The 25,049-nt window shown below is 45.7% G+C and overlaps 1 protein-coding gene across 1 annotated transcript in view; it reads left to right on the forward strand.

Moving 5' to 3' along the window:
* Window positions 1–7,169: 7,169 nt before the first annotated feature.
* Window positions 7,170–25,049, forward strand: part of VGLL4 (vestigial like family member 4) — a 220,231-nt gene continuing 202,351 nt past the window's right edge. The window contains exon 1 of the mRNA XM_077452128.1: window positions 7,170–7,396. The gene's annotated coding sequence lies outside the window, so the exon portion shown is untranslated. The remainder of the gene's footprint in view (window positions 7,397–25,049) is intronic.

A 25,049-nucleotide genomic window follows, 5' to 3' on the forward strand; every position in this document is an offset into this window, starting at 1 on the left:
ACCAAGCACCGCCTTCAGGCTTTCTAAGGGCGTAAATATTTGACTTCACTCCTCACTACCTATTACAGTTTTGAAGGCCATAAAATGCCAAGATGGCACAAAACCCCCACAAATGACCCCATTTTAGAAAGTAGACACCCCAAGCTATTTGCTGAGAGGCATGTTGAGTCCATGGAATATTTTATATTTTGCCACAAGTTGCGGGAAAATTACAAACTTTTTTTTTTTTTTTTTTTTTTTCACAAAGTTGTCACTAAATGATATATTGCTCACGCATGCCATGGGCATATGTGAAATGACACCCCAAAATAAATTCTGCTGCTTCTCCTGAGTACGGGGATACCACATATGTGGGACTTTTTGGGAGCCTAGCCGCGTACGGGGCCCCGAAAACCAAGCACCGCCTTCAGGCTTTCTAAGGGCGTTACAGTTTTGAAGGCCATAAAATGCCAAGATGGCACAAACCCCCCCCAAATGACCCCATTTTGGAAAGTAGACACCCCTAAATTTAGGGGTACACTAGTGAGACTAGGTAATAAATGGCGGGTGCCCTGAAACTATAAAAAAATAACTAACCAACCAGCGTCACCTGTAACAGTTATATGGTGATCACTGGTGAAAGGGTTAACTAGGGGGCAATCAGGGGGCTTTATGCGGTAGTATATGGGGGTCCCTGGCGCTATAAAAAGCTGCGGCGAACCTAAATACCTACTTGCCTAACTAGCGTCACCTGTGACACTAATACAGCGATCAGAAAAACGATCGCTTATTAGGCTGGGTTCACACTGGAGCGATGCGGGAACGCCACGAATGCGCGGCGGGTTCCCGCATCGCATGCCTCCCGGCGGCAGTTCACACTGCCCTATGCGAACTGCTGGGAGTGTCAGTGAAATGTTACTGACACCCCCAGATCAGTTCGCATATCGCAGTGCGATCTGAAAACTCGGATCGCATGGTGTGAACACCCATGCGATCCGATTCTGCTGCGGGCCAAAAAAAGGGTCCCGTGCGAATTTGCGGCGGGTGCGGCGGGTGTGGCGGGTGCGGCGAATGGCTGAACTCGAATCGCACAGAGATCGGATGTGATTTGCACTGCAGTGCGGTGCGAATCACATCCGTTCTCAAACCGCTGCAATCTGAACCCAGCCTTAGTGACACTGGCGACGGGGGGTGATCACGGGGTTAAACCTTTATTGGGGGGGTTAGGGGGGTACCTTAGAACTAAAGGGGGCTAACCCTAACTGCCCTAACAGTTATTAGTCACAAATGACACCCGCCGGGTGATCAGGGGGTTAAACCTTTATTAGGTAATAAATGGCGGGTGCCCTGAAACTATAAAAAAATAACTAACCAACCAGCGTCACCTGTAACAGTTATATGGTGATCACTGGTGAAAGGGTTAACTAGGGGGCAATCAGGGGGCTTTATGCGGTAGTATATGGGGGTCCCTGGCGCTATAAAAAGCTGCGGCGAACCTAAATACCTACCTGCCTAACTAGCGTCACCTGTGACACTAATACGGCGATCAGAAAAATGATCGCTTATTAGGCTGGGTTCACACTGGAGCGATGCGGAAACGCCGCGAATCCGCGGCGGGTTCCCGCATCGCATGCCTCCCGGCGGCAGTTCACACTGCCCTATGCGAACTGCTGGGAGTGTCAGTGAAATGTTACTGACACCCCCAGATCAGTTCGCATATCGCAGTGCGATCTGCAAACTCGGATCGCATGGTGTGAACACCCATGCGATCCGATTCTGCTGCGGGCCAAAAAAAGGGTCCCGTGCGAATTTGCGGCGGGTGCGGCGGGTGTGGCGGGTGCGGCGGGTGCGGCGAATGGCTGAACTCGAATCGCACAGAGATCGGATGTGATTTGCACTGCAGTGCGGTGCGAATCACATTCGTTCTCATAAACCGCTGCAATGTGAACCCAGCCTTAGTGACACTGGCGACGGGGGGTGATCACGGGGTTAAACCTTTATTGGGGGGGTTAGGGGGGTACATTAGAACTAAAGGGGGCTAACTCTAACTGCCCTAACAGTTATTACAGTCACAAATGACACCAATGCAAAAAAAAAAAAAAAAAAAAAAAAAATGACATTGGTGTCACTGTGACTGGGGGGCAGGGGTAATTGGGGGGGTGATCGGGGGGTAAAGGGGGGGTGTGAGTGTGCCTGGCATGTTCTACTGTGTGTGTAGAGTGTTGGTGCAACTCACCGATCCGCTCTCCTCCGTGTCGGAACGGAAAATACCGACACGGAGGAGAGAATACATCACTTCCTCTCCTGTGTTTACATTACAGGAGAGGAAGTGATGTCACGGGGGATTTCCATTCGTCGAGAGCGATCGCGAGGGGGTGGCCATGAATGAATGGCCGTCCCCTCATCCCTGATCTCTCCCGAACGAATGCCGACCGCCGCAGGCACCGGGGGGGGGCCCGATCGGGCCCCCCACCCGCGGGCAGGCATGGACTTATATATACGCCAATATGCCTGCCCGTGCCATTCTGCCGACGTATATCGTCGTGCGGCGGTCGGCAAGTGGTTAAAGTAGACGTTCACCCTAAAACTAAAATCTGGAAACCTACAGACATCCACAATCTAAGCCCTTGTACACACGGTCGGACATTCCGACAACAAAATTCGTCTGATTTTTTCAGACGGATTTTGTCCGAAACTGGTGTTGCATACACACGGTCGGACAAAGTTGTCGGAAAATCTGAATTTTCGGAACCAGATGACGTTATTTAGTTATGATGGGACTACGTTCAGGCTAGTAGCCAATAGCTTTGGTCTAGGAATTTGATCTGAGCATGCGTGGCACTTTGTCCGATCGGAATTCTCTACAAACGATCGGACAAAGTCTGACCGGATCATGTTGTCAGAAAAATTTTATATCCAGCTCTCAAACTTTGTTGGTCGGACATTCCGATGGAAAAAGTCAGATGAAGCCCACACACGTTCGGATTATCCGACAACACGGTCCGATCGGACAATGTCCGACCATGTGTACAAGGGCTAAGACTAACCTATCTAGCCCTGTAAAGAAGAAATCTCTGCCTGTACATACCTTTTCTGAAGCCGCTCCGATTTGGTCTCCAGCTGCGGAAGTTCTGGGCAGGAGACTGGGAAATGAATGGGAAGTGATGTCACCCATAGAGTTACTATGGGGCTTCCGTTGTCGGCTGTTTCCTCTGCACCCGCCTACACAGCAAAGAAGCCGCTGACAGCTCATCGTGGGACTGGACCAAACCAGCTTTAGAAAAGGTATGTATAGCGATTTCTTCTTTACAGGACTAGACAGGTTAATCTTAGTTTGTGGATGCCAGTAGATTTACAGATTTTAGTTTTAGGGTGAACTTCTAAAGCTGGCTACACATTAGGGCTCATTCACACCAGAAACTACTTTTGGGCTTGACTTTCTTGGTGAAGTCACTTCCTTCTTCATAGTGTGCGGAGAGAATGTCTGGTGCTGGCCATTGCCATTTTGAGAGGACGTACTGGTAGGAGGTGTCTTTACTGGGTTCATCCACTACTGATGGAAAGAGAGACCAAGGGGCAATTCTACAATGACCTTCGTTCACATCCAGACAAGTTTAGTTAACCACTTGCTGCCGGCCCACTGTCAAATGACGGAGGGGCGGTGCGGCTCTCGTTCTGGGTGGACATCATATGAGGGCGCACTCGAATGCCCGCTAACGCGGCTTTTTAACCATGTGAACGGCTGTGTCTTAACACAGCCGGTCACATGTAAATACAGGAAGTGCTGGTAATCGGCTATCATTGCCTCACACTGACAGAGTGTGTGGTGAGGAGAGCCAATCAGCAGCATCTCCTCGCAGGCAAAAATTCGGGCTGAAATGGGACCTGAACCCGTGAATGGAGACGGACCAGACCCCCTGCTGTGAGCTGGAGCATGCTGCAGTGTGAACCCAGTCTAAAGGAAAAAAAATCATTATATATGAAGTCCTCTGCATCTATTGGTGACCTGGATGCCATTTCGGGCATGATGACGGGGCAATCGCTTGTGACAGAGCAAAAAGCGGGATCTGTGTGTGTAAACACACAAATCCTGGTTCTTTCAGGGGAGTAGAGACAGATCGTGCGTTCATACTAAGTATGAACACCGATCTCTCTCTCCCCCTAGACAGTCCCATTCCCCCTACAGTTAGAACACACCCAGGGAACACAGTTAACCCCTTCATCACCCCTAGTGTTAAACCCTTCTTTGCCAGTGACATTTATACAGTAATCAGTGCATTTTTATAGCACTGATCCATGTATAATTGTCAGTGGTCCCAAAAATGTGTCAAAAGTGTCCAATTTGTCTGCCGCAATATCGCAGTCCCGATAAAAATCACAGATCGCCCACCATTACTAGTAAAAAATAAATAAATAATAATAATAATAATAAAAAATGACACAGATCTATCCGCTATTTTGTAGACGCTATAACTTTTGCGCAAACCAATCAATATACGCTTATTGCGATTTTTATTACCAAAAATATGTAGAAGAATACATATCGGCCTAAACTGAGGAAAAAATTTGCTTTTTTTTTTTAAATGCGGATATTCATTATAGCAAAAAGTACAAAATATTGTGTTTTTTTAAAAAATTTACGCTCTTTTTTGTTCATAGTGCAAAAAATGCAGAGGTGATCAAATACCACCAAAAGAAAGCTCTATTTGTGGGGAAAAAAGGACATAAAATTTGTTTAGGAGCCACGTCGCATGACCGCGCAATTGTCAGTTAAATCGACCCAGAGCCGTATCGCAAAATGTGGCCCGGTCATTGAGCAGCCAAATCTTCTGAGGCTGAAGTGGTCAACCACTTCAGCCCCGGACCATTTGGCTGGCCAAAGACCAGACCACTTTTTGCGATTCAGCACTGCATCACTTGTCGTACAACATGGCTCCCAAACAAAATTGACATCCTTTTTTTCCCACAACTAGAGCTTTCTTTTGGTGGTATTTGATCACCCCTACGGTTTTTATTTTTTGCACTATAAACAAAAAAAGAGCGACAGTTTTGAAAAAAAAAGCGCATTATTTTTAACTTTTTGCTATAATAAATATCCCCCAAAAATATATAAAAAAAACATTTTTTTTCCTCAGTTTAGGCCAATATGTATTCTTCTACATATTTTTGGTAAAAAAAAACAAGAAAACGCAATAAGCGTATATTGATTGGTTTACGCAAAAGTTATAGCGTCTACAAAATAGGAGATAGTTTTATGGAATTTTTATTAATATTTTTTTTATTTTTTTTTACTAGTAATGGCGGCGATCAGCGATTTTTATCATGACTGCGACATTATGGCGGACATGTCGGACAATTTTGACACATTTTTGGGACCACTGGCATTAATACAGCGATCAGTGCAATTAAAATTGCATTGATTACTGTAAAAATTTCACTGGCAGTGAAGGGTTAACACTAGGGGACAGTGAATGGGGTTAATATGTATCCTAGGGAGTGTTCTAACTGAAGGGGGAGGGGACTGTGCAGGGAAACTAACAGATCGCTGTTCATACACTGTATTAGGGATGAGCTCAGGTGTGTTCGCATGGACCACGTGCAGGGCCCGCCAGGAAGTAGGTGCAGCGCAGCGCTAATCGCAGGCAGTGAGACATTGCCCGATCTCTGCACCCGCGCATCGTGGCAATGTCTCCCTGCCTGTGATTAGCGCAGCGCTGCGCCGACTTCCTGGTGGGCTCTGCACGTGGTCCATGTGAAAACGCCTCAGCTCATCCTTACTTTGTATGAACAGACGATCTGTCAGTTCCCTGCCCAGAGAACTGGAAACTGCGTGTTTACACACACTGCTTCTGGATCTCCGCGTGCCCCGAGCGATCGCGGGAGCCAAGCGGCGATTGAGACCACCGGGCACTCGTATTGGCTCGGGGAGCGAGCAAGGGGCACACCCACGCCCCCTAGTGGCCGATTATGCTACCGATGTAACATAACGGCGATTTGCGCAGCCAAGCCATGCTGCCATAGTACAACTGCGGCGGCTGGTCGGCATGCGGTTAATGGGAGGGACAGGACCTAGGAAAGAGGGACAGGTTATATTTAGTACAATTATTATTATTATTATTTTTTTTTTTTTAAGGGGCATGGTGCATTTATAACGCATTTGAAGTGTATATTATTATTATTATTATTATACAGGATTTATATAGCGCCGACAGTTTACGCAGCGCTTTACAACATTGGGGTAGAGAGTACAATGCAATACAATTCAAGACAAGGGGAATCAGAGGGCATGTAGTGCGTTCCCTGCATTTGTGGTGCAGAAAAATGCGCTGAAGTGATCATCACTGCACTGCACTGATGTGTACTATGCCCATAGGATTACCTTGATTTTGGGCTGTCTATGCAGTTAGAGTGCAATTCAAAATGCATCCAACTGCATTCGGTGCGAAAAGGCCCTTATACAATTTTGTTTGTACAACTTACCAAAACCATATATAAGGTTAAACCTAAACGCTTTGAATTTGTGTGTCAGGCAGGCCCTTGGACTACATAGTTGAAGGTAAATCTAAAGGAAATTGAAAAAGAAAGTTGTATAAAATGTAGCCAGTTTTGGAGGGAATTCTCCTCATTTGAGATTTCCACTAACTTCCTGTTGCGTCTCTGGGACAGGAAGTGAAGGCACATTTCCACAAAGTAATTCACAGGCAGCAAAAAAAAAACTTTTCAGTTTTGGACAAAGTAGGGAGCGGTCCCTACTGTGTCCAAAACTGAAAAAAAAAATAAAAAAAAGTTTTGACTATAAATACACTTTATATGCAAAAAAAAACAAGATTAGCTAAATCCACACAGGTGCATTTTTTATCACTAATTTTCTTTTGTATTAGAATTTTAAAACAACAAATGTGTTTCAGAGGATGGAGGAAGATAAATGGTAGATTTTTATTGAGGCCAGTGCCTTGAAGTGAGGGAGGACTGGTGGGAGTGTGTGGAGCTGGCAGTGTTGGCACCATATTACAGAACACTTCCACGGACAATTCCCTCACAGCACAGTGTGTGCCGCCTCTCCCCTCAGTCTACCTGCTGCCGCTCGGCGCGTGACGTCACACCTCATTATGTTAATATATTCTGAGCTCACCCGGCGGCCAGCCAATGAGCGCTCAGCGAGCTGCCCACCTGCCAGGAAGAGAATTCCATCATTCCTCGCATTCCTGCTACTGCGGCGCTGTGCGAGCAACTTTACCGGGGACCCCCGCCACCGGACATTGCACCGGGGTCACCCCCACTGCTCTTCTCATAACACTGCCTGGGGACACCCACCGTCATCACTGGATTATCTCACCTACCTCTGAGCTGGACTGGAGCAACAACACCCACAGCAGCCGAGATCAGCACGTTGGATTGCTTCAAACTTGCTGCTCTGGTGAGTTGTGTGCGATCATCTCCCTGTGACCTCTTTGTATAATGTGTATTGTATAGGAGTACATCTCCATGTGACCACTTTGTATAATGTGTATTGTATAGGAGTACATCTCCCTGTGATCTCTCTGTATAATGTGTATTGTATAGGAGTACATCTCCCTGTGTGTGTCATGATTGCATATGTCTACACAATGGGGGCGATTTATCAGAACTAGAGCAGCGGTCCATGGCAACCAATAAGCTTCTGTCTTTCATTTTCTAAGCTTCACTGAACAAGCTGAAGCCAGAAGCTGATTGGTTGGTTGTCAGCGTCTGGTGTAGCTGTGACTCTGCTTAAGTTCTTATATCCACCCCCCCCCCCCCCCCCCCCCCCCCCCCCCCATATGTACTGTCATTGTGTGTTTTGTGTATGATCACACATTGGGGATGATTTACTAAAACTAGAGTGCAAAATCCCGGTGCAGCTGTGCATTGTAGCCAATCAGCTTCTAACTTCAGCTTGTTCAATTAAGCTCTGACAATAAATCCTGTGAGCTGAGTTTCTCTGCAGAGCTGCACCAGATTTTGCTCCCAGGTTTAGTAAATCATCTATCTATGTGTGTGTGTGTCTGTCATGATCTGTGTAGTGATTGTATAGGATGACTCAGTGTGCTGTTGTTTGGCTTGTCCCCTGGTATTTGCAGTGTTCCTGGAGGTGACACACACTGTACATTTGTGAGGTCTTCTTTGTCTTCAGTCCTCATCTGTCATTGTGTATGATGATGATCCAGCAATGCTGCGATGAGATCACCCGCCGTCCACAATCTATATACAGATAGTACAGTACATGGCAGTGAAGAGCTTCTTGTCCTGGGATCCATAGTCCACACCGGCATTTATCAACATTTCTTCAGTCCCACCACCTTCTAAAAGTGTAGCAAATCTGCAGGGACTCCAGTCTGAGAGGAATGTTGCTTGTCAATGGGATGCCTGAGCTTTGGACAATGTGTGCAACCACCTTGGTGAAACTAACTTTACTAGAGGCCCCCCCCCCCCCCCCCCCTATACACGAGAGCCCTCCCATCTTATCAGAGGGCCCACCCCCTATACATGAGAGCGCCCCTATCTTATCAGAGGGTCCCCCCTATACACGAGCCCCAAGCACAACATTCCCCACGCACTTTCAACAACCCGGCAGTTCAGTTGTGCTGTTATGACCACTGTCTGGAAACCATGAATGATCAAAGGGAAGAAAAACGTCATTGGCACACCAAGGCTTCCTCAAAGGGTCCAAAGCTTTATTTCTGTGGTCGCATGATAAACATACTGCAACCTTTTGGATCCACACCAAGCCCCCTCATCCCATCAGGGGCCCCCCATCAGAGGTCCCTCTTATAATTGAAAGCCCCTCATCCCATCAGAGGTCCCTCCTGTACAAGAGAGATCCATCCATCCCATCAGAGGCCCCCCTTATAATTGAGAGCCCCCCTCATCCCATCAGAGGTCCCCCTTATAATTGAAAGCCCCTCATCCCATCAGAGAGGTCCCTCCTGTACAAGAGAGATCCATCCATCCCATCAGAGGCCCCCTTTATAATTGAGAGCTCCTCATCCCATCAGAGGTCCCCTTTATAATTGAGAGCCCCCTCATCCCATCGGAGGTCCTTCCTGTGCATGAGTCCTATCGGAGGTCCCCTTTATAATTGAGGACCCCTCATCCCATCAGGGGTCACCCCTATACTCGAGAGCTCCTCATCCCATCGGAGGTCACCCCTGCACATGATGCCCCCCCTCATCCCATCAAAGAGTCTGCAGCTTTCAGTAAAAGTATATCTGTGACATTGCCATTAAGCTCTTTATTCAGGCACCTCCTGTTATAGGGTGATAACTGTCCCCCCAATTGTGCTCTACGTTGTCACCCTGTGAGACGTTCTTCCAGTGTAGACTATAAGAGGCCAACACGCATGGCACAGGCATGGGTCACCATTACCAGAAGCTGGGCCGGAGCAATGTGTGGCTGATACTGAAGTGAGGGTACATAGATGAGAAGTGGCTGACAGCAGCTGAAAGTGATCAGCACAATAAAAAAAAGTGTAAAGCTCTCCCTTTTTTTTTATTTTTTTACCAGTGCTTCAGCAAAATAAGTTTTCATCTTTTCAGGACTAGTTTGTGTGTTGTGTTAAGGCAACCCATTTAAAATGAATGGGCTGCCAATGCATTCCAACATGCCTAAAAGTGCACATAGTGCATGGCAATGCATGATTGTGCTGTGTGGGGAACTTCAATGCTGGCGTATTGGCATGGCCTCTGTACCCACCAGGCGTGTTTTTTTTTTTTTTTTTTTTTTTTTTTTTTTTTTTTTTTTTGCGACTCGCTCATTTTTGTCCTATTAGACTTCTAGCTCACAGTCACACCTGAATGATTGTTCACTCAGTTCTCAAAGCAGGTCAGCATCCAAGATCAACAATTATTCTCAATGGGCCTTTAACACATGAGCATTGTCGCTTGTTGTGTGAAGCTCAAAAAAACAGGATTTTTTTTTTTTTTTTTTTTTAATGGCCTTAATGTGTGAAAACTTGTTTTTCAAGCATTCCCATTAGAGTCCATGGGGCCAAAAACCTGATTCTGCCCCAAGGAAGCTCATGTACTTTTTTGTTGCCTGAAGTGTGAAGGTCAATCAACACAATGCTGGGATGTGAAGGATCCATTGAGAATACTGGGATTCTGCCTAAGCGTTGTCACTTTGGGAATCGCGGGACAACACGCGGGAATAAATGAACGCTTGGTCCGCTGAGGTGCCATTCAATAAATGACCCCAAAATGCATGCTAGGAACATTGCTGCAACACACAAATGTGAATCTGGCCTCAGGCCTCTTTTGCACAGGTGGCACTACCGTTCCTCTGAAAAGCAGGCTCTGGTGGATGACTTCAGAGGTGGTTTAGAGCTGGTGTATGCACTCGTTCATGTGCAGCGGGCCTTACTGCCCCTCTGTAAGGCAATCTGCAATATGTCATCTCCTCGCCGCCTGTTTTATCCCTAAAAATGTTGACCTGCTGCATCGTCCCCATTCAGTTGATTGGGTTGTATTTGGTGGTGTTACCACCCATAGAAGGAACCATGCCAATTTTGCTGTGGTTGTGAAGCAAAGCATTGCAGCCATGGCATGCATACAGCACAGAACGGCTGCATGCCCTTGTTCAGGAGGGCGATAAGACTGCGGCACCACCACCTGCTTTGTTTACATGTCTGAATGAGCCCTACAGGTGTTCAGGAGGCAACACTGATGCCTCCATTAAAAAAAATACATTTTTAAGATTTCAAGGGGATTGCGATTGGCATGCAATTGTGGGGCCATCGACTTCAGTGTGCCAAGCAGCACCACTGTACTGCTTGCCAAACTCAATGCCAAGTTAAAATTGCCGCACTGCAAAGTCAAGCATGGCAGGCCGCAACAATGTGGACCGACCCGAGTGGCCACCACGGTAAAATGCAGTTAGGCAGCTGATTTACCATTGTACTGCCCATCTTATAGAGCGACTTTAATGAGGATCCACAGTTCCTTTTTGGGGTTCTGAAATTTCTAGAAATTGCATCTACTGGGGTTCAGTTGCTGAAGTTTCTTATTGGGGGCGTTAAAAAAAAAAAAAAAAAAAATTGCAGAAGGACATTTGAGAATCGCAAGAAAATGGCACATGAATAGGAAATTGCAGACAGGCTGGGAGCTCCATTCATCAATATGGTCTAAGGCCCCATTCACATTGGCGCAGTTTTTCCTGTGTCTGCTGTCATGTGGAATCGATGAAAATCGCATTATTTTCTATGGTGTCTGTCAATGCAACCTGGTGCAGTGTTGTGAAAAGGTGCTGGTGGTTTTTTTTTTTTTTTTTTTTTTATTTATTTTTTGCAGCATAGTGTGTTTTTCACCCTCTATACCTCAATGGGATTGCATGTAACTTTTTTTTTTTTTTTTTTGTATTTATTTTTTTATTTTTTCAGGATTGCGTTTTTAACCTCCTACAAAATGCATATATATGGCACTGAAAAATGCATGATTATGCGGCAGCACTAGTGTAAGGCTTGTCGCGTCTAATGAATATGCTCATGTATCGCAGAGCACGCAGTGCCTTTATCGCATAATTGCAGTGAATGGGAAGCGCAGTATCGCTCAGACATGTGTGGTTCCTTTGCGTTCAGCACTGTTCTTGCTGAGACCTGAAGGCTGGAGGGGGAGGGAATTGCTTGCTCAGCCATTTGTCTAGACGGCGGGTCATCTGGCCAGGAGAGGGTTACTTCAGCCTGAAGTTAAAGGCTGCCTGAGGATTTCACATGTCACTGGAGGAGGGAGGGGGAGCACTCATCACTCACATGTGGGGGAGGGCTGGGATCTTTGGCTCTGAATGAAGGCAGTTGCAGAGTTTGTGTTTTTGTATTTTTTTTCTTCTTCTGTGCTGCTGTATGTCCTGGTAAGTCCCGGTGCTCCATGTCTGTCCATGCATGTCCTAGGGAGAGGCGCTTGGGGGCGGCTGGGGGGGGGGGCGTATTAATGGGAGATGGAATTGTGAACAAAGCATGGTGCAAGATTAAACTTCTTCCTAGGAAAGGAGACCTGCCTGTGTCACCCCTCCCCCTTTAGAGGCGCAGGCTGAGGGTCCAGAGGTGACATTCACACTCTCCAACCTTGGCATTGTCAGGAATTTTCAGAGGACTGCCATCAGTCCTGAAATATTCATGGACTTGTCAGAAGTTTTAGCTGACTCAAGTGTTTTTCCTTTTGTATAGTCTGTGTAATATGGCTAGTGGTGCACTGAAAGAATTTTTGTACCCAAAAAAATTGGGATGCGCTTGGCCAAAAACTGAAATTGACAGTTTAAAAAGTGTTGGTATATTATATAAAATATTATTACATACATACATACCCTTTCACACCAAATGCAGTTGGATGCATTTTGAATTGCATAGACACCCCAAAATCAAGATAATCCAATGGGTGCAGTTAAATGGAGCATTCTGCGATTTTACTCGCTGCAAATGCAGGAAACTTGCTTCAGACCTTTAGGCCAAAAAACATGAATACATTCATGCATGCTTTAAATGCATGTAAATGTGCAGTTTCTGGTAGGGATACATGGAAATTTCAGCAGCCGAAACATGGTGTTTTCAGCATATTACCAAAAAAATATAATTGTGCATGTGGAGAGCAGTAGTGGTGGCTGCTACGCTGGGTGCTGCCCATTGCGGGGTGTCATCCTAGTGGCTCAAGGTCCTTCCCTCCCCTTACAGAGCGGCAGTCTCCGTGTCAAGGAGCTGAATTGCCCAGGCCGTAGTAGCAATGTCCTGCCTCCTGTGATAGACGACACACTGATCCAATGCCAGGACATTGAATCAGTATGACATATCACAGGAGGCGGGACATTTTTACCACGGCCCGGGCAATTCAAATCTTGCTCCATGACACAGCGGGAGATTGCCACACTGGTGAGAGGCTGCATTGATCGCCTGTATCGTGTCTGCAGTCTCTGACCAGCGCCTGTATCGTGTCTGCAGTCTCTGACCAGCGCCTGTATCGTGTCTGCAGTCTCTGACCAGCGCCTGTATCGCGTCTGCAGTCTCTGACCAGCGCCTGTATCGCGTCTGCAGTCTCTGACCAGCGCCTGTATCGCGTCTGCAGTCTCTGACCAGCGCCTGTATCGCGTCTGCAGTCTCTGACCAGCGCCTGTATCGCGTCTGCAGTCTCTGACCAGCGCCTGTATCGCGTCTGCAGTCTCTGACCAGCGCCTGTATCGCGTCTGCAGTCTCTGACCAGCGCCTGTATCGCGTCTGCAGTCTCTGACCAGCGCCTGTATCGCGTCTGCAGTCTCTGACCAGCGCCTGTATCGCGTCTGCAGTCTCTGACCAGCGCCTGTATCGCGTCTGCAGTCTCTGACCAGCGCCTGTATCGCGTCTGCAGTCTCTGACCAGCGCCTGTATCGCGTCTGCAGTCTCTGACCAGCGCCTGTATCGCGTCTGCAGTCTCTGACCAGCGCCTGTATCGCGTCTGCAGTCTCTGACCAGCGCCTGTATCGCGTCTGCAGTCTCTGACCAGCGCCTGTATCGCGTCTGCAGTCTCTGACCAGCGCCTGTATCGCGTCTGCAGTCTCTGACCAGCGCCTGTATCGCGTCTGCAGTCTCTGACCAGCGCCTGTATCGCGTCTGCAGTCTCTGACCAGCGCCTGTATCGCGTCTGCAGTCTCTGACCAGCGCCTGTATCGCGTCTGCAGTCTCTGACCAGCGCCTGTATCGCGTCTGCAGTCTCTGACCAGCGCCTGTATCGCGTCTGCAGTCTCTGACCAGCGCCTGTATCGCGTCTGCAGTCTCTGACCAGCGCCTGTATCGCGTCTGCAGTCTCTGACCAGCGCCTGTATCGCGTCTGCAGTCTCTGACCAGCGCCTGCATCGCGTCTGCAGTCTCTGACCAGCGCCTGCATCGCGTCTGCAGTCTCTGACCAGCGCCTGCATCGCGTCTGCAGTCTCTGACCAGCGCCTGCATCGCGTCTGCAGTCTCTGACCAGCGCCTGCATCGCGTCTGCAGTCTCTGACCAGCGCCTGCATCGCGTCTGCAGTCTCTGACCAGCGCCTGCATCGTGTCTGCTAGAAGTGCACCAAATGGAAATTTTGCTAATACTATTAGCAGTGTGTTTTTAAGAGCTTGCAAACATGATACAAGAGATTGCTAGCTACAGACTGCATTTTTCTTGAGCCTTTCTTGCACAAAAGGTGCCTAAAATGGCCAACAAATTCATATTAATTTAAATTGATAGTCATTCAATTATAATACATTTTTTTTTTTTTTTTTTTTTTTTTTTTTTTATATAAATATTTTAAAACGGTCAGTTTCGGTGCACCCCTAGTTTCAGGTGTGAATGGGCCCCTAAAGCGGAGTTCTACTCACATAAGCCTTTGCGACATCTAGTCAATTGATGCAGCTGAAACCTGTATTAGCCAACATCCCTGGACAGGTAAGTGTCCTTATATTAAAAGTTAGCAGCTACAGTATCTGTACCCGGTTTCCCTGAAAATAAGACCTAGCGTGACTTTCGGGAATGGCTGCAATACAAGTCCTAGTTAAAGTCCTTGTAAAAACATGTAATACATTGTGTATAAAAATTATATACACAGGAACGTTTGAAAAACATTTTTGTTTTATTCCAGGTTTTTTTTAAAACAGAGGTAAAAAATATATAATTTCCAGCAGAAGGTGACATGACTTTAGTTGAATGATTATTGTAAATTAGACACCCCCTGAAAATGAGCCCTAGTGTGTTTTTTGTAGCCAAAATTGATATAAGACCCGGTCTTGTTTTTGGGGAAAAACACAGTAGCTACTCACACTTCTTTTTTTTTTTTTTTTTTTTTTTTTTACCGTTTGTTTTCTATTCGCTTCCTATGTACCCCGCCACAGCGAGGTACATCCTTTACCCAAGTGGTTTGGGCCCTCCTCTTCCCCAGTGTCTTTTCGGGAGCTATGTCCCAGAAGATGACTGGACCACTTGGCAAGCGTAACTTGCAAATGCACAGTTGGAAACCAGCAGTGAACCCTAAGGGCACCTGCACCCGAAGCTGATGGCCAAATTTTGGTTTGGGGTGCCGACATGGCAGGATCCCTGGACAGGTAAGTGTCCTTTTTATTTTAAGTTAGCAGCTACAGTATACTGTAGCTTCTGACTTATTTATTTTTTTGTACAGGCTGGAGCTCCACTTTCATGAACTCCACTTTAATCAATATGAATTTGTCAGCTATTATCAGCACCTTTTTGTTGCATTTGTGTTCAAAATCCTGCTTGCTACATTTTTGGTGCATATTTGCAAACCATGCCCCAAATGCACCTACCCATTGAAATGCATTGAAAATGCAGCGAGCGCACATTCGGTAACTATTTTTTCAGCACAACACTGAAAACTCTATTCTCGACTGATAATTTTCAGGGTATCGCTATATATGGCTAACATCTTTCACATACAGTCATGTTTATTAGCACACATTCACACGAGCATGGAAAACCCTGCATTTGGATTCGTATAGATTTTTATGCATCTAAACTTGGCACCATAGGAAGCCATTGGACCATACACACTGCTGCTTCTACAAACAAATGTGCGCTGGGTTTACCTGTATATAAAGAAAATAAGCAGGACACTCTGTATGGGGCTGGGCATGCTTGCATGTTGTACGTGTCCATGCATGTAAATCTGTCCACGCATGAAGCCATTAGAACTGTACAGAATTCTTGCTTTCTGGGAGCATACTGTCTTAAAGTGGTTGTAAAGGCAGAAGGTTTTTTTTCCTCTTCATGCATTCTATACATTAAGATAAAAAGCCTTCGTGCAGCAGCCTCTCTAGCCCCTGCAATACTTACCCGAGTCCCATCTCTATCCAGCTATGTCTATCCAGCTGCTTGCTGTGGGGGTTCTCAACAGAAGGGAGGGGCCAGGAGCTCCAGCCAGGGACCCGAGAAGCAGGCTTTGGGCTGCCCTAAGCAAAACCATTACACAGAGCAGGCAAGTAGAATGTAAAGTCTTTTTTTTTTTATAAAAATCCCCAATGTTGGTACCACTAACCTGGACTGTGCCCTTATGCCCTACAATTTTGGACATGTCAGGATCTTCTGCACATGTGATCAGTTATACCAGCCATTTGACCGTTTGCGAGCACAAGCAACTGTAAGTGATCATTCACCGCATGCCTTGTTTTGGGAAATCAATAAATTGATGGGTTTAGTTTTGCTTTAGGAGCCCATTCATGGTAACACGTTGGTGTGCTGTGGTGCCCACTGAAAATGATGCAAGAGCAAATTATTTTTTTGTGTTTGTTTTTTTTTTTTATCCCTTGTGGTGTGTTGGGAAGCCCATTCTTGTGAATGCACCTCCGGCGACCTAAATTATGCGAATGGCCCCTAAAGGAGAAATGTGGCAATTAAAAATAAATAAATAATAATTAAAAAAAAAAAAAACAATGGTGCATACTTGCCTATATGGATGCAGCATGCAATACTGCCGCTGTCCTCTGCCTGTTCTGATCCTGAGAACTCGCACAGTTCTTTGCTTTCACTGGGCAAAGAGCAGTGACTGTCTGCTTTGCCCCGTCAGCGCTCATTGAAGTGCTGGGCGGGAGCAGCTAGCTCGGGCTCTCGGCTGCACGCGGTGATGTGGCAGTGACACAACAAGGTGAGGGACATGGTGGAAGCAGGTGAGTGAATGCCCGCTAACAGGCGCTGCCATGATGGATCTGACTATATTCTTGCTAGTAGGCAGAATCTTTAATATTTGCAAACAAAATGAAGGTTTCCTATTTAGAATAATAAACTGTCAGCTTGGTAAAACGGGGATATCAGAACCAATTCAATGATATATTTTGTGTACATAGGTTTGCAAAACAATGGGATAAAGGAACTTTGTTTTATCTCATGGCGACCAAAAAATCGTGTTTTTAGCCATGAACATTATGTGCAGTGGCTGTGCATTAAGGCCACTTCTCCTGCCACGCAATATGCATTATGTGGCCAGGGAAGAGAATAAGGCCCCATGCACGCGCGTTTTTGGCATGTTTTTGTGAGAAATTATTAATTTTTTTTTTTTTTTTTCAATAAATCGACTAGGGACTTGAATCGATCTTCCCCTAGTGAAAGTACCACACTGTACAAACAGTGGCTATGCACAGTTAGCCTTTTGATCACCCTAGATGTTTAACTCCTTTGCAGCCAGTGTCATTAGTACAGTGACAGTGCATAGTTTTAGCACTGTATTAGGGCCGGTTCACACTATTGCGATGTGAGAACCCTGCGAATCAACTGTGGGTTCCCGCATCGCACCTGACACACACAGCAGTTCACACTGCCATATGCGAACTGCTGGAGAGTGTCATATGTTAATGACACCCTGATTTCAGCTCACATATCTCACTGCGAACTGTCAGTTTGGACATGAATCGGATCGCATATGTGTGAACACATGCAATCCGATTCTGGTCTGAACAGAAAAAGGGTCCTGTGCGTGTTTGCACTGAATGTGGTGCGATATCAGCCATACTGTTTGTATGGCTGACGTCACACCGCACAGACATCGCATGTAATGTGAACAGCAGTGCGCTGCAAATTACATGCAATTTCTGCCATCGCAATAGTGTGAACAGGCCCTTAGTGTCAAAGGTTCCTGCAAAGTGTCAAGTCCCAGTGTCCGATAGTCCACCGCAATATCAATTTTTTTTACCGAAAACATGTAGCAGAATACAGTTTGGCTGTTATTGCAATCAGTGGGAGGGGATTGTTTTAAAAAAAAATAAAGTATTCAAAAAATGGCGATCTTGACATTTTTTGGATACTTTCAAGTGCAAAGGAGGGGTTTGGGGTCTTATAGACCCCCGATCTCTCCATAAAGGGATCTGTCACAAGGGATGTTTACATTCCTTGTGACAACAATAACGGTGATAAAAAATAAAAGTATAAACGGTGTAATTTTTATTTTTTTGTACAGAATATCGGCATCGAAAAAACTATCGGTCAATCTAACTTTTTCATTGGTTGCTTTATAGCAGAAAGTAAATTGTTTATTTGAAAATTGTGTTTTTGTTTTTGTATTTTTAGCACACAAAATAAAAATGCAGTGGTGGTCAAATGCCAACAAAGCTCTATTTATGGGGGAAAAAAATGACATAAACGTTTATTTGGGTATAGTGTCGCACAACTGCGCAATTGTCAGTTAAAGTAACACAGTGCCGTATCGCAATAAATGGCATGGTCATGGAGGGTAAATCTTCCGGAGGTCAACTGGTTAATGGAAAAGTTGTCTCGGGTCTGTTGCTGGGAAAACGTTCCTATTTTCGTTCTTAGTTCTGCAGTACATTCAGTACTTACACAGTAAGTGGAAACATCAAATCTTTTGGAGCAATGTTCCGGCAGGAAGATGTCTACCACTGACTCGGCTATTGTATGTTAGGCCACATTTCATAAATTATACAGTTGTGGCCATTAGTGCTTCATACAGTTCCATCAATAGTAAAAACCGTTTATATACTACCTTATTGTGTTTTTTACATTGTCGCGTAGCTGAGGCTTATGTTGGCCATCCACTATATGGAAAAACTGACCAAAATTCGGTCATTTTAGACAGTTTGTTCATTTTTCGGCCAGTTAATGGGCACAAAATCAATTGTGGGGACACTTTTTGAGCCAAAAAAAGGACAAATTTGAAAATTTTCTGCCGAACGATAAATTAAAAGTTTAATGTGTTTCCTGTCTGAACTGTTTTTGCTAGGTACATGTGGGGGAACCCCCCCCCCCCAAAAAAAAAATTTGATTCATTTATGTCCAACTGAACAATTTATCGGTCATTACATGATGGCACTATCGTTTGCTCTCACGGCCAAATGTTCGTTTTTGGAAAATGGGTTAGTCTGATTTTTTTTTTTTTTTTTTTTTTTATGGCCTGCATAACTTTGTTTCCTCTGGCACAGCATTTTATTCTAGCAGGCTGATTACATTGTCTTTTGTTGACATTGTTAACAGGAAGACCGATGTGCATTGGAGAATTTGTTCTCCTTTGAAATCTGCCTTCATGGCCTCCCAGATGTGAACTAGCAGAGTGTAGGTGTCATAGTCCTCCAAGGCTGAATGGGTCCTGAGCTGCATTCCTAGTATATCAGTAAGGTGGTGGGGGGGGGGGGGGGGTCAAGGACCTCCTTGTGTTATCTTTTGTAGAGGCTTTTAATGAATCGCCATGTACTCAGCCAACTTTTTTTAAAAGGGATCAGGCCACCAAAAATATATACCTGTTTTATAAATGAAGTTTGGTCCAGCAACACACCATTGGCGTTTTCTACTCCGCCTTGTTACCATCCCATCCCCTTGTCATACCCCACCTTCCCCTCACCTTGTCCTTGTTCCACGTTTTTGGATTCCCTTTTAGGATGGATGGTGCGCAAACCCAGAAAGGTCAGCTTGATCTTGCTGCTTGTGTCCCTAATGAGCTATGAAACTTGGTGGCGTGAAAGCCAAAAATAAAAATTTATATTGTAGCTTACCCAGTCATAAATGTGGTGGCTGCATTTGTTTTTTAGCTTTTTATTTTATTTTTTTTATTTATTTTTTTTTATCCTTTGATGCAACCAGTAAAGCCTGTTTTTATTTATTTATTTTTTCAAATTTCTTTGCCCAAAAACCACGTGTCGGTGGTAAATGGTCAGCTTTTAATTTTTTATGTAAAATCTTTTATCTCAAAAGAGAAGGGGGGGAAACAAACTGTTGCTGTTCATGGGTGGCTCTGTTGTCCTCCAGTGGAGTGGAGCCACTCTAAAGTCTCCTGTACACATGTGATGTCCTCCGAAGTGTAATCTGTTGGAGCACTCTTTAGAGGGCATTTGATAGGTGGTGTGCCACAGCCACATGTATTGCACATGCTCTTGTTAGATTGCTAGTGGGGATAGTTTCTGCTGTGGCATAGGCCTAAGACAGTGATGGCAACCTTGGCACCCCAGATGTTTTGGAACTACATTTCCCATGATGCTCAACTACAATGCAGAGTGCCAGAGCATCATGGGAAATGTAGTTCCAAAACATCTGGGGTGCCAAGGTTCGCCATCACTGGCCTAAGACAAGTGAGTTACTGGCCAGGCGGCCAGTTGAAAGTAAAGGGAGAAAAAATACTGAAGAAAACGAATGCGGCCACCATATTTAAGGGTTGGTAATTAAATGTTTGGATTAGGCTTTAGCTCAACTTTAAAGTGTAATTAAACTAGTGCACATTGGCTACGGTTCATGCACATTGCAGTGTACACTCCACTCCTGCTCCTGTAGGATGGTGAGAATGGAGTTGGGTGCCAGGATAATGTAACTCAATGTGCACTGGAGTTGCATCTTCAGTACCTATTTAATAGCTGAAGGTGGAACTTTGGAGAGGTGACAGCAGGGGTGCATCTGCTAGCGCTGGAGTAGAGCAATTTGGGAGACAAGTACTATAATGTGCTAGTGTGGCCAACAAGAGGCCACCCTGTAGCCCGCTGTTTAGTTCTTCTTTGAGACTATTCTGCACTTGTCTATCTTGCAAAAGTTGCATGCATTTGTTTTGGATGAACTGACCCTTTAAAGAGGAAGTAAACCCTGATGGGTTTACTTCCTCTTTCATTCCCTGCAAAGGCAAAGCATAATGGACTACTATGCATCGCATAGTAGTCCATTTTATGTGTCACTTACCTGACACAGGAGCCAGCAATGTCACCGCTGTCCCCTGTAGTCCGGCGCATCCATCTTTTCGGTGGGGTCTCGCAGCTCCGCCGCTGTCATTCGGCGGAGCCGTGATGACGTCACTCCCGCGCATGCACACGGCAGCTGACACGCGCGGCAGCTCCGTTGTTCGAAATGCCGCGCTCAGTGCGCCTGCGCGCTGCTGTCTACGGCGCATGCTCCGTAGACAGCGGTGCCTGTCTTCGGGCAAATATCTCCTAAACCGTATAGGTTTAGGAGATATTTCTTGGACCTACAGGTAAGCCTTAATCTAGGCTTACCTGTAGGTCAAAGTGGTTTGTAAGGGTTTACAACCACTTTAAGGGCTTAATCAGAAATGCAACAAGCTGCACCTTCCAGATATAATGTGTCTTCCAGAACTTCTGGCCACGTGACTGTCTATTTTATCTCTGTGATGACCAAAGCCTTAAAGTGGATGTAAACCCAATGTCATCCTTTCTAAGCTACTGCCATAGGGGTTATCTAGAAGGATGTATATACCTCCTGCATGTATCTTTGCCTGTCAAATGTCTCCCCTCTGTCTGTTGTGGGACCCGAAAAACTGCATATTCTGTGGGTGGGTCTGTTGTCTGGAGCTCGGTGGGTGGAGTCGGGATGTCAGACTCCCCGCCCACCTCTACACTCCCCTTGTTAATAAGCATATTCCCCAGTCCATAGCAGAAGTTCAGTGTATTTCTTACACTGATCTCTAACATCCAGTGAAAAGACAGGAAAGTAACCACATGACTTCAGCATGCCCAATCATGCTGAGGTAGGGAACATCCAATCTTGGCAGAGCAGCAGAGGAAAGGAGTGGGAGGGAATTAAAATAAATAATGCATGTCTCTTAGGCTAGTGCACGAGATATGTAAATCACCTGTCACTCACAGCAAGGGGGAGGATTTGAGAAAGTTTTTCTGTTTGTCAAGAATTATCTGACTGAACAATAAGAGGATTGCTCAGAGATGGAGTAACTCTTTGTGGCAAGACTGGGCTCAAATGATAGGAAATCTTATACTCAATGACATTAAAAAACAACAAAAAATAAAATGTGTTTTTTTATTTATTTATTTTTTTTAAATTGGGTATTTGTCAAATACCTAAACAATGTTCCCCAGTGTGTAGCCATCAATCATGACTCCCGGAGACACAAAAGAGAAAAATCCGCTCCCGCTGTCTGACATTTCTTAAATGGCTAAGGGGGAGGTGGCACTGCCCCCTTATGATGTCCCCATCCCGGCATGCTTCAGTCAGTGACCTCACAAGGGGGAGGTGGCGATTTCTGATAAGCCCTGTGCCTGCAGACCCCCACAACCACTGGCCAGGGTTGTGGGGAAGGGGCCCTTGTCCACATCAACATGGGACAAGGTGCTTTGGGGAGGGCAGAGCCCCTCTTGCACCAAAGCACCCCCTTGTTGAAGGCATGTGGCCTGGTGATCAGAAGGGGGGAGGTCGCTTGCTCTGGTATGGCTTGGAAGGGGGAGAACGCCCCCCCCCCCTTTTTTTCCCTACATTCAGCTGTTTACTCATTGGTTAAGGGTATGGTGGCTGGCTTCATGGCCTGCTCCTTAACCAACTAAAATTTACAATGGACGTGAGCACTGTGTGCTGTCCATTGTATCATTTGCATAGGTGTTTGAGGGGCATTAAAAACTCCCCCCCCCCCCCCCCCCCGCCCCGCCTAAAAATGATGAAGTTTTAGGTTTGGTTGTATTATGTCGTACCCAACAGTTTCTTTTCAGTGAGGGGAGAACTGCATTTGATTTCCCCCCCCCCGCTGATTTTGTATGTTTGCCCACTGACACTGTTATCAGTCTAATTTTTATGGTAGGTTTAGTTTAACAGTGGGAGACAGAATAACACAAATATCCAGAATAAAAAAAAAAAGTTATAAATTGATTAGCATTTTAATGAGTGAAATAAGTATTTGATCTCCCATCCCCCCCCCCCCCCTCCCAGGTGCCTTCTATACAGGCAACGAGCTGAAATAAGATGATTAATAAGGTTGTCCTTGTTTGTCAGTGTATGCAAGTTGTGCTTTTTATAAAAAAAAGGCCCCATTTGCGCGATCGGCCCGCAAAGCTCTGCCTGTCCGCTTTTTTTTTATTTTATTTTTTTTTCAGGTGGATTTGGGCAGGCGGAGGTATCTCCACTGACAACCGCCTGCCATCTGATCTGACAAGATATGCTCAAAACAGACGGCGATATGTTCCGTCCCTGCACAGTGAGTGGTGACAGACCTGTCATCTGCCGGCTCAGCAGGGATCAACTGAGCGATCCTGTTTGATCTCCCCACTATGGCCAAAGAGCTGTCCAAGGATGTTGGGGGACAATATTAGACCTATACAAGGCTGGAATGGGTTTTAAGAATATTGCACAGCAGCTTGGTGGGAAGGGTGACAACAGCTGGTGTGATTGGTTCCAAATGGAAGAAACCCCAAATAACTGTCGGTCTACCTCAGTCGGGGGCTCATGCAAGACCTCTCCTCATGGAGTTTCAATGATCGTGAGTACGGTGAGCAATCAGCCCAGAACTACACAGGAGGATCTGGTCAATGATCTCAAGGCAGCTGGGACCATAGTCTCCTAGAAAACAATTGGGCACACACTCCACCATGAAGGACTGAAATTCTGCAGTGCCCACAACAGGGCTCGACAAAACCCGGGCGCCAGGTCGCATTGGCGACTAGAAATAGCGACCTCGCACCTGGGGCAGCACAGCTGGGGGTATCCTGTCTCTGTGGACCCCCCCAGCGTGATCGCGCCGGGCCGTTCTGCCGGCGGCCGAAAATTTAGGCCGCGGCTTTGAGGCCTTCTGCGGTCCTATGATTCCTTATGGAATCTGGCGCCCTCTTGTGGTCGCTGTTGGTATGACAAACCAGCAATGCTAATTTCCTCTGCAAAGTTTCCTCTGCCTGTTTTATATTACCTGCCTCATCTTCCCTTTATTTAGAACCCCCTAAACATTATATATATATTTTTTATTCTAACACCCTAGAGAATAAAATGGTGGTTGTTGCAATACTGTCTGTCACACCGTATTTGTGCAGCGGACTTACAAGCGCACTTTTGTTGGGAAAAATAATTTAGTTAATAAAAAAAATAAGACAACAGTAAAGTTAGCCCAATTATTTTTTATATTGTGAAAGATAATGTTACGCCGAGTAAATTGATACCCAACATGTCACGCTTCAAAATTGCACCCGCTCATGGAATGGTGACAAACTTTTACCCTTTAAAATCTCCATAGGCGACGTTTAAAAAAATTCTACAGGTTGCACGTTTTGAGTTAGAGGAGGTCTGGGGCTAGAATTATTGCTCTCGCTCTACCGATCACGGCACTACCTCCTATGTGTGGTTCGAACACCGATTTTATATGCGAGCAGGACAGGGCGCGTTTAAAAATTATTATTTTTTCTGCTTATTTTAACTTTTTTTTTTTTTTTCCACTGTTCTTTTAAAAAAAATGTTGTCACTTTTATTCTTATTACAAGGAATGTAAAAATCCCTTGTAATAGAAAAAGCATGACAGGTCCTCTTTAAATATGAGATCTGGGGTCAGAGAGACCTCACATCTCATATTTACACTAAAATGCAATTGAAAAAAAAATTGTCATTTGAAAAAAATAAATAAAATGTCCCTCTAAGAGCTATGGGCAATGACTTGGAGACGGGGGGGGGGCGGCGACGGCGCTGCTATCTTCCCCTCACTCGTCTCCATGTCAGGCCAGGGACAGGTCCGGATCGCCGTCACGGACCTGGCTCCTAACTTTTTAAGCTGGCTCCTAGATTCCAAGCAAATTTGTCAACCCCTGGCCCACAAGGTCGCACTGTTCAAAGTCTTTCTGAAGTTCGCCAATGAACATCTGAATGATTCAGAACTGGGTGAAAATGTTGTGGTCGGATGAGACCATAATGAAGCTTTTTGGCATCAACTCAATGTTAAGTTGTGGATGAGCAATGCTGCCTATGACCCCATGAACGTGTCCCGACTGTTCCACATGGAGGTGGAAAAATCATGCGTTGGGTGTTTTTCTAAGGGGACAGGACAACTTCACTGTATCAAGGGGATGATAGACAGATCCATGTACCATCAAATCTTACCTGAGAACCTCCTTCCCTCAGCCAGGGCATTGAAAATGGATTGTGGATGGGTATTCCAGCATGACGGTGACCCAAAGCACACAGCCAAGGCAACAAAGGAGTGACTCAAGAAGAAGCGCATTAAGGTCCTGGAGTGGCCAACCAGTTAAGACCTTAAGCCCATAGAAAATATCGGAGGGAGCTGAAGGTTCACGTTGCCAAACGTCAGCCTAAAAACCTTTAATGACTTGGAGAGGATCTGCAAAGAGTGGGACAAAATCCCTCCTGGAATGTGTGCAAACCTGGTGGCCAACTACAAGAAATGTCTGACCTCTGTGATTG

The sequence above is a fragment of the Lithobates pipiens genome, unplaced genomic scaffold (assembly GCF_037356315.1).
Source record: "Lithobates pipiens isolate NorthernLeopardFrog02 unplaced genomic scaffold, aLitPip1_a1.2 Scaffold_23, whole genome shotgun sequence".
Taxonomy (NCBI): Eukaryota; Metazoa; Chordata; class Amphibia; order Anura; family Ranidae; genus Lithobates; species Lithobates pipiens.